Source organism: Falco peregrinus, chromosome 1, assembly GCF_023634155.1.
Source record: "Falco peregrinus isolate bFalPer1 chromosome 1, bFalPer1.pri, whole genome shotgun sequence".
Taxonomy (NCBI): Eukaryota; Metazoa; Chordata; class Aves; order Falconiformes; family Falconidae; genus Falco; species Falco peregrinus.
The window spans coordinates 123,354,120-123,363,055 of NC_073721.1; positions in this window are offsets into that span (position 1 = coordinate 123,354,120).

The following is an 8,936-nucleotide window of genomic DNA, read 5'->3' on the forward strand; positions in this document are numbered from 1 at the left end:
AAATGTTTTGTGTATTCACACCTCACCGTTCTGTATCTTTTTGTCCTAAAAAAAACCTAACTGCCACAATAGGGAGTTAGTTTGTATCTTGTATCTTTGTAGAATTAAGGTTGACTTTATACTTCTGCTGATGCACTCATTACTCTTCCAGTGTAATACCTGTCTCTGTTTCTTTTCCTCTGTAGTTGCAAATAACAGCCCTTCTTTCTCAGTCTCCACTCCTGACTAGAAAATGATGCTCTGTTCTCTAGTCAGTAAAACTTTTGCTGTGGTCCCGTTTTCACTAACATTAAAACAGTGTGTTAACCTGCACAGTGACATGGGTTTGTTCTTCTTCAGGCAAAAGCACTTAATCACATTTCTGTAAAATTGCCTAGATCACAAATATGCATTCTATTCTGGCTGCAGATGAATAGAGGGTATCTAACTTAAATTAATGGATTCATTTATATTAAATCACTATTTCCTATCGTTTTTTTAGATCTAGCATTATCTAATCCTGGCTCTAAAGCCTGCATTATGAAACATGGGGGCCTGAATTTCTCTAGTAGCTCTGTCTAAACTGCAGCCAAACTCATTTCTGATTCCTGTAAGAATAGTTGGGAGAAGGTTTGAACTGAAACCCTCTATTTAATTACCTCCTTTCTCCCTCCTCTGTCAAGGAAGACAAGTGGTGCAGGAACCGATACCTACTAGCTAGAAGTTTCTTTCCAGGTCAGTGCTGAGCCAGTTCCCCTCCCTGCTGTGTCAGGTGGCACGCTGTCTGACATCGCTGCCCAACTTGCTGTTCTCTGGCCCCAAGCTGCAAAGATGAAAAACTCTGATTCCAGTCCATCTCATTGAAGTATTATCATGAGGTGTTCATAGATGTGCTGGGACTAGTTTTTTACTTACAGGAACATTTATCCAGGGGATCTAGTGTATTCCGTAGCAAGAAGCTGCAAGAGGGAGAATGAATTTAATGTTTTCATTTACAGTCAGTAGCCTGAGACTTTACTGTGGCTTTAGCTATTGTTGATTAATTTCATATGTGGATGCTCCTATTCCAGAATAGAAGTGCCTTGTTGCGAAAGAATTTAATTCCTTTAATTTCATTTGGGAATAAGCATATCCACACACCTGGTATTTAAGTCTGAGATAACTATTTCTTTATGAATTTACATGCTGCTCTGTTCTGGATCAGATCTCGTGTGTAGCTAAATCCTTGTATTCATTTTAACAGGACCTGATTTCTTGTTTAAAATACATTCTTCTGGGAAGTACCTGGTTACCTGGTTGGAAAATAAAAATTCTGCTTGCAAGGATAAGACTGGGAGCAGGGGAAAATATGAAAATTCTAAGAACAATTGGTTTGGAAGCACTGCACTGGAAAACATTGTTACATGTTAGATCTTATGTTACTGCTTCATTCTGAAACATCTGTCTTTTGACATTTCAAAAATATTTACTTCGATATATTTCAAATTGAGAAATACAGCTTTAAAACAGGGCTTGGAATATTTAAGTGTTCTGCCATGAAAATGTCTTTTATGTCTCCACCACCACATTTTCTGATGAAAACACAACTGGCAGGAAGGGTTTGGAGTGACTTTGCTCTGCCCAGATGGCAAGGTAAGAAGCTGCATTCAGAACGTGTTATCTTATGCAGCCCGCCTTGCTGGATGTGGTTTGAGTTCCCTTGACACAACCCAAGGCTGCTGCGGGGTCTCAGCAACTGCTGTTAGCTCTGTGTCCCTTGTGAGGCTGGTAAGGGAGGAACTGATCAGGGGATGTTTTCCTCCCTGACCTGCCTTCCTCCTCTGGCTCTGAGTAGCAGTGTCCTCAGGCCTGTTTGAGGAGCGTGGTGGTGCTGGTGATGTGTTTCCCTCTTGCCCAATGTGGCTTGCTGCGCTGGTGCAATGCTTTAGTTTAAAGCTTACTGCTTTTGAGCTGCATGGATCCGGTTCAGCTGCCGGAGGGGTCTTGCTGTCAGAGGAAGGATGTGCATTTCCATAGTGCAGCATGTGCACCGTGAATGCGTAAGCACAGGGGAGAGCTTTCCTGAAGATGTATTGCTAAGCTCTTTAAGATTTAATACTGTCTTGAAGTTCAAACCAGTGTAAGGGAAGGCTTAAGCAGCTTAATGGGTTAAAATGATGCATGACTGTGTCTTTCAGATAGTTTAAAGACCCTGCAGCAACCCAAGCGGGCCACCTGTTCCTCTCCCAGACAAACAGGTTACCCTCCTGACCTTTATTCTGCCACCCTTCAGTTTTGCCTGGCCTGGCTCCATGTGTGGAGTGATTGTTCTGAGGTTTGTCATTGTTTAAAATGCCACTTGCCAGAGTTTAATGTGCACAGCTGCAACCTGAGCCGTTGCCGTGTGTTAATAAGACTAAAACCATTGGGCTGACACCAAAAGATCTGCTTGCACTTGGCATGTCATAAATTAACATCATTCTTACCTGCCAGGGATGATTCAGTGCTGGCTTAAAGCGTATTTAAACTTTAGAGGATGCCAACAAACTGGGCGGTGGTTTGACCTGCCACGTGGCCCTAGACTGCTGCTTTTCTCTCTGCCTCCGCCTTCCCTCCCTTGCAGTGTGTTGGGAAACAGAAGCTCTTTATAGCATTATGAGAGCTTGTGTTTGTGTGCTGCCCTGGCCCTCCTGCCCCCATCTGCCAAAGGGCCGGCTGGTTTGTGGGAAGATCCTCACTGGCTTTCAAATCCTAACTGGATTGTTACCACTGGTTTTGGGAGTGGTCCTGGGGGTTAATGCTCGACTAGACTGTAGCCTGCTGTTGCAGCAGCTTCTGAAGGCTGTCTACCCACACATCCCGTCTACCCTAGGCAGGCAGGGTTGTGATGGCCGCTTAGCATCCCAGAAACTGCGTATAAATTTCATGTTAGAGGAGCACAGTTGACCAGCTAACAGCTCACAGCAGGTGGGTGAAGCTGGTGCCCAGGCTGGGTAGCTTAGGAGGCGGAAAGGGATGCCCCACGTGGAAACGGTGGAGATCGTATTGCAGGGTTATATGCCAGAGGTTGAACGTGCTCCTTGGAGCCCAGACTCCTGGGCTCCAGTGTCACGGTGACTGCCCAGCAGTGGGGTGCTGGTCTGTCCCGAGGGACTTGCTGAGAGCGGAGCGTTGCTGCTCACACGTTGATTCACTTGCTTCCCTCCGGCACCCAGGCAGCTGCAGTGCCGCCCTGGGAGCGGGAACAGGTCCCCTGGGATGTTGCAGGGCAGAGAGAAATAGGAGATACCAAAGGGACGGGAGACACATAAACAGGGTTTTGCCCTTCCTCACTGAAGTCCATGGCTTAGGGGAGGAGGTGGGTGTCTCTGGTGGACGCAGGAGGTATTTGTCTCCTAATAGAGACCAGGTCTTTTTACAATGAGATTTATCTCTTCACACTTCTCCCTCAGGGCTAATGTGTTCCTCATAAAATAATGTGAAGGCATAATGTGCTCCTTCAGTTAAAAGTGCTCCTTAGTTTTCCGATGGTGTCTGCATTGCCTATTTACCTTGTCTCATCCAAATCATTTGTTAAATACCAAGTTTGCATAAGCAGCCCTGTGTGGACTTTGGACCCTTGAAGTCTCGCAATAGACATCAGGAGGGATAGAAACAGGCCTCGTATCTGTCTGAGATGTGTTTGAATCTGGAAATCTTAAGTGTTGTATGGAACAGGGTGTAACCATGAGTTGGTTAGGGGTAATTATGGTAGGCAATGCCAACAGCAGCCTGCAGTCCTTCTCATGTTCCCCACCACAACTGCACACAGGCTGGCAATTTAACCCTGATGTAACTATTTCAATTATAGTCATCACTTCATCCACTACCTTTTGGTTTTTTTTCCAGCAGGAGAGGAAAAAAAAAAAAAAAATCACAAATGGTCCACTATGTATAGGTAAGAAATGAAGAATCCTGGAAATGGGTCATCCTATTCAGCAGGAAGGACTGGAGACCTGAGCCTGCAGCCCCAGCTGACCTAATGACACGATTCGGACTGCAGCGCGTTCACCTCCTGCATCAGCACAGCTGAAGCACACTCAGAGCAGGAGCAGAGGTTAGACAGTGTCTAGGACAAGGACTGCGTCTCTCCTCTGCTCAGCTTGCAGACACATGGTGTTTGCTGCCTTAGCTGCATAAAGGCTTATGCTGTCTATATTTTATTTTGTGTGTAGTGCGGGTTGTTGGGTTTTATTATTTTCTCTTTATGCAAGGCTAACATGGAGCGCAGAGCTGGTTGCTGGGCAGTGGGGATTGCAGTTGGTAATAAAGGTCTGTTTTCTCACTTCCTCTATTTTTGTCTCTGGGCAGGATGAGGCACATCAGGGGAAAATCTGACTTGAAACAGAAGCTCAATTTTAAGTTGGAGTTAGACAGTCCTGCTGGGAGAGGTTTTCTTACACCACAGCTGTCTGTCATCTCAGGACACACTGCTGTGACTACTCACGAAATGGTCACCCCTGGGGCTGGGTGCCACTTCTGTCCTGGACAAAAGGTCTAAAGTAGGATACAGTATTACAGCAAACCCTCATCCCCTCATTAGTGTGCGAAGGGGTGTTTTGACTCCTGGGTAAGGATGCCTGCCTGGTTGTCCCCCAGCTCCCGCAGGTCTTGTGAGCATGCTGGAAAGGTAACATATATCCTCCTGTAATGAGGGGGTGGTCTTTATCAGGCATTGGAGTCAGGACTCCTGGGTCGTACACCTTTTCATCCTGTTTCAGGCATCTACAGAAATTCTGTGTATCCTGTCGGCACTGAGATGCCTCTCTGTCTGTGAGACCCTGCTGGTGGTCTGTTATTTGCAGAAGCATTTTTTGCTTGCAAGGAGAATTTTGCAACCACCAAGTGAAAACTGCTCGTGGGAAGAACTCTGGTTTTGGTACAAGCCTCTGAATCTCTTCAGGTGAGTCTGTTTTCAAAAAGGTCACTGGATATCCTCTCATCTGCTCAGATGAGGAGATGAGTAAATCCAGCTGAGCTGCGTTTTCACTGTGCCCTCTCTAAAATGAACTGCAGAGCTGATAAATTCTTTACCCCTCACCCCTGCCAGCTCTGCGAATTGCAGCTTCTTTCAAAGCTCAAGTGAAAAGTGCCAGACTGCCGCAGCACCATTGCAAGTGTCAGCTGAGAGACAGGCTGCAACAAGCCTAGACACATACTGGAGTCACAGCTGGGTCTGGGGGGGAGATGCCAGCCATGCTGCTCCATGGACAGCGCTGGGACGTTTTCTTGGAGCTTCAGTTTGAGGCAAGGGAGGGTCGGTGCCCAGCACTGGTGGAGGTGGAGAAAGGGCTTGACCCCTCTGAATTGCTGGTCAGTAGGTGTTGCAGCAAGAGTCTGGGGCTGATATTACTGGATTTTGGTTTTTTGCTGGTATAAAGAAGATCAGAATCTGGCCTAGGGTGAGGGTGTTTGTGCTTTGGCAGAGGGTGTGAAAGGAGAAACTCCAGAGGGTTGGGCGGCAACATGCTAGTTCTGTTCTCTTCCGTAGATGGCCTTCCGGAGACATGCTGGGTGAGTGGAAAATGTAATGAAATTCCCAGAGCCTCCTGGTGCAGTACCAAGGTATTCCTGCCAGCTTTCCAGCCCGAGATGTTGGTGCAGCTGTAGGGGCCCGCTCTGCAGATAGAGCTGATTGCAGATTAACCCCCCACCATAGCAGGAGGATTACTGGGAGAGAGGTTTTCCTCACCTGAGAAACAGCACACGCTATAGCCATGGTTGCCTTTGGGGTAAAATGAGCTGTTTAAAGGGCTCACAGTAGATCGAGCTCTTTTCAAGCTGCCTTTCTTTTTTGAATGCTCGTTTGTTTGTTCTGGTTCACAAACTGAGCAGTACAAACAGCAGTAAAAATGTGATGCATCCCAAATTCTAGCTGTGAGGATGGGTTTCATGACCACTGCAGTCTGCACAAGGTCTTTTAGATCTAAACCATCTGTGGGGCTCAGACTGTGCAAACTATTCATGTTGTCTTAAAGATTTAGCAGCGAACAGGGCCTTAATGTGCCAGAATCTGTAAGAAAACAGAGACCTGCACCACTGACAGTGCTGAGGGTCTTGTTTTAAGCTTCTATTGAATAGATTGATCATTGTCCTGCAGCATTTAGTGGTGGAGAAAAAAGCAGAAAGGGGGTTTAACAAGTGTCTCATATGGTTTGTGTTGCCTCCGCTATGCTGAACCTTTCTTTCTGCTCACACAGCAGGGTTTTTCTTTGCCTCTATTTCCTTTGTGCAGATGGTTGCAATAGGTTTCGTTCCCCCCCGGCCCCCCAGCTGTCAAATTAATGGCCTTGGCGAGCTTTCATTTGCTGGCTGGTTTTGGGTGGTGCTGGAGGATTGCTCCACTCAGTACATTTCCAAGACTGGCTTTTTAACCCAAGCTCTATGAAAACAAACTTGTTTGTTTGTTTGTTTGAGAGAAGGGACCTTGGGAAAGCAGATACGAAGTTTTCTCCGACTGTATTTTGTCTGCTGAAGGAGTTGGCTTTGAGTTGCATTAGAATAGCAGATTGGTTTGTTGCACAAATCTGCCACAAGCAATGGGCTGAATTGGGAAAAGCTGGTGGGCAGAGAGGTACTGGAAACAATCTTCTGCAGTGTTAAAGCACCCGCAGGAGAGGCTAATGAAAACTCCAGCCTGGTATCTCCAAACTCCACAGTAAAGCTTTCCAGTCCACAGTTGCACTGATCTGCTGTAAAATATTCAGATATTCATAAAATATCTTGAGCTTGTAAATTTGCAATGGGATTTTCTTTTCTTTCCCCCAGTCACAATCATCCAGTACGATATCAAAGAGCAATTGCAGAATGGCAGCCCCTCAGCGTTCTCCAGTGGTGCTAGCAGCAATGTTAAGCTTGCAGAGAAATTAGTGGTCAGAACTGCTCCATTGATACACATGCTGATGCAAGTGGATCCTAACTAGGAACAGGTGAAGAATTTTTTGTTGTTTATAAATGTAACAACCTAACCCAAAGGAAGTCAGGGGAAGTAGGTTTCCTAAACCTTTATGGAAGGCCTATGGGAGCGACATAAACTAAGCTAAGTGCTCCCAAGTCCCTTGTGTCTTTACTATATATAAATAAATTGTGTGTCTGTGTATACTTATAGTATGCGTGGTTTATATGCTAAGGAAATCTAGCACAAATCTAAAGTTCTTTTCATTGCCTGCCTGCGTGCCTTTCTGTCTTAAAAAGCTCTGCTCTTGGCATCTGTCTGTAGTACAGCAGCATGTGTGGGCACATCTATATTGGCAGCTTTGTGCATATTTGGTGCGTCTTCACCTTTTGGGGTTTACTTTGTGGCAGAGGCCTGTAACATGCCAGAGACTGCAGGACCCAGGCTTTTGGCTATCTCCTCTATCTTGAGGATGTACTTGGAAATATTCACTCATCAGGTGTTTCATTTAAACTTGGTTCTACTTGAAAAAGAACCTATATATCCAGCATACTGCCATGCCAGGAACAACAAAAGGTACAGAGCCACTGCTCAGCCTTGCATTTGTTCCTCACATGTGTTCCAGGACTGCTCTCCTCAAACCTCCTCAATGGTTGTTTTCATCTGTTGGTAGCGCCGTATGTCTCCAAAGGAAGGACCAGCTCTGCCATTTGAACAATCCTCCTCCATCTGCTGCTACTGCTCCTATTACTGTAGCTCTGTGTGAAGTGGCAACTCAGTGACACCAGGCTTGCAGACACTTCATCAGTCTATCTGTCATTGCTTGTGTGTTTCCAATAAACCGTGCTAGGTGAGGTCATCACAGACTTGTATTTTAGTGCTAAGCTTCAATGGTTTAAGTTTGTTCGGAATAAGACCCCTGCCATCGGCGATTAGGCTAGCTAGGATAAAAATTCACTGGGTGTTCAGACCTGCTGTTGTTGGGGAAACAGCAAAGTGCTGTTGCTGTGAGTTAGCTCCCAAGTGTGATCTTTATAAGCCTGTCCTCAGTGTGAGGCATAAGACCGTGGTCAAAAATTAGTCAGATCTATTCCATAGTTTGAGTTCTTTGTAGGCTAAACCTATGCTCTAGGTTTAATTCCCACCTTCAGCTAGACTTCTACGTCGGTGGAAATGGTCTGCACAGCTGGCCTCAGATTTCACGGGAGGGTATGTAAAAAGGAGTCAAAGATGCTTCTGAACATTTCTGTCCTTATCAATGTGCAATACTAAGAGTAAACCAAGGGATCTCTTAGAGCGTCAGAGAGGCCAGAAGGTCTCCTTTGCTCTGTGTGGGGTTTTATTGAGATGGATGTGGGCAGCGCAGCCTGGAATGCAAGTTGTTTTTAATTTACAAATTAAAAATAAAACTGTGTTTATTTGCATCAGTTGAGGGGTCTTTTTCTCACAGCTGCTTGAAAAGTGAGCTCTAGCTGCCAAGTAAAATAAGGTTTAATGTTACAGTGTGCGTTGGGAAGGGCAGAGCTGGTAATTACTCTGCAAGCAGCAGGCTATTAGTAGGTACAATATATAGGAATCCATGTGAAATGCAGAACTCTGCTGTTGCTTGTGGCATACACGAGACTGAGGTGCAGGAAGGTGTTGTAAAATGGCAGCTTACCTACAGCGAGTAACCCCTGTGACTGTGTAGGTGGGGAAGCTGCGTCCTTGGGGAGGCTCTTGGGAGCAGTTGTCTCTTGCCACACACTAGCTGCCAACCTGTGTCTGGCATTCCCGTTAGGAAAGCCAGTCGGGAGGGGACTGGAATCCCTGGTTTCCTTTTAGTCCTCTCTTGTCACGCTTTGTTCTCTGGCGAACGCTGGAAAACATGCCTGTTATGTTGGGCAGTGGCTTGCTCCTAAACATTGATGAGGAGAAAGCTCATCTTCCCAGGTCTGCTTTCTCCTTTTGCTGTGTGGACGTGTGCAGTCTCTGTGAGGTCTGCGTGGGCTTGGCGTTGGGGACATCGCTTTGCCTGCGAGATGCCCACAAGCCTGCAGGGAGG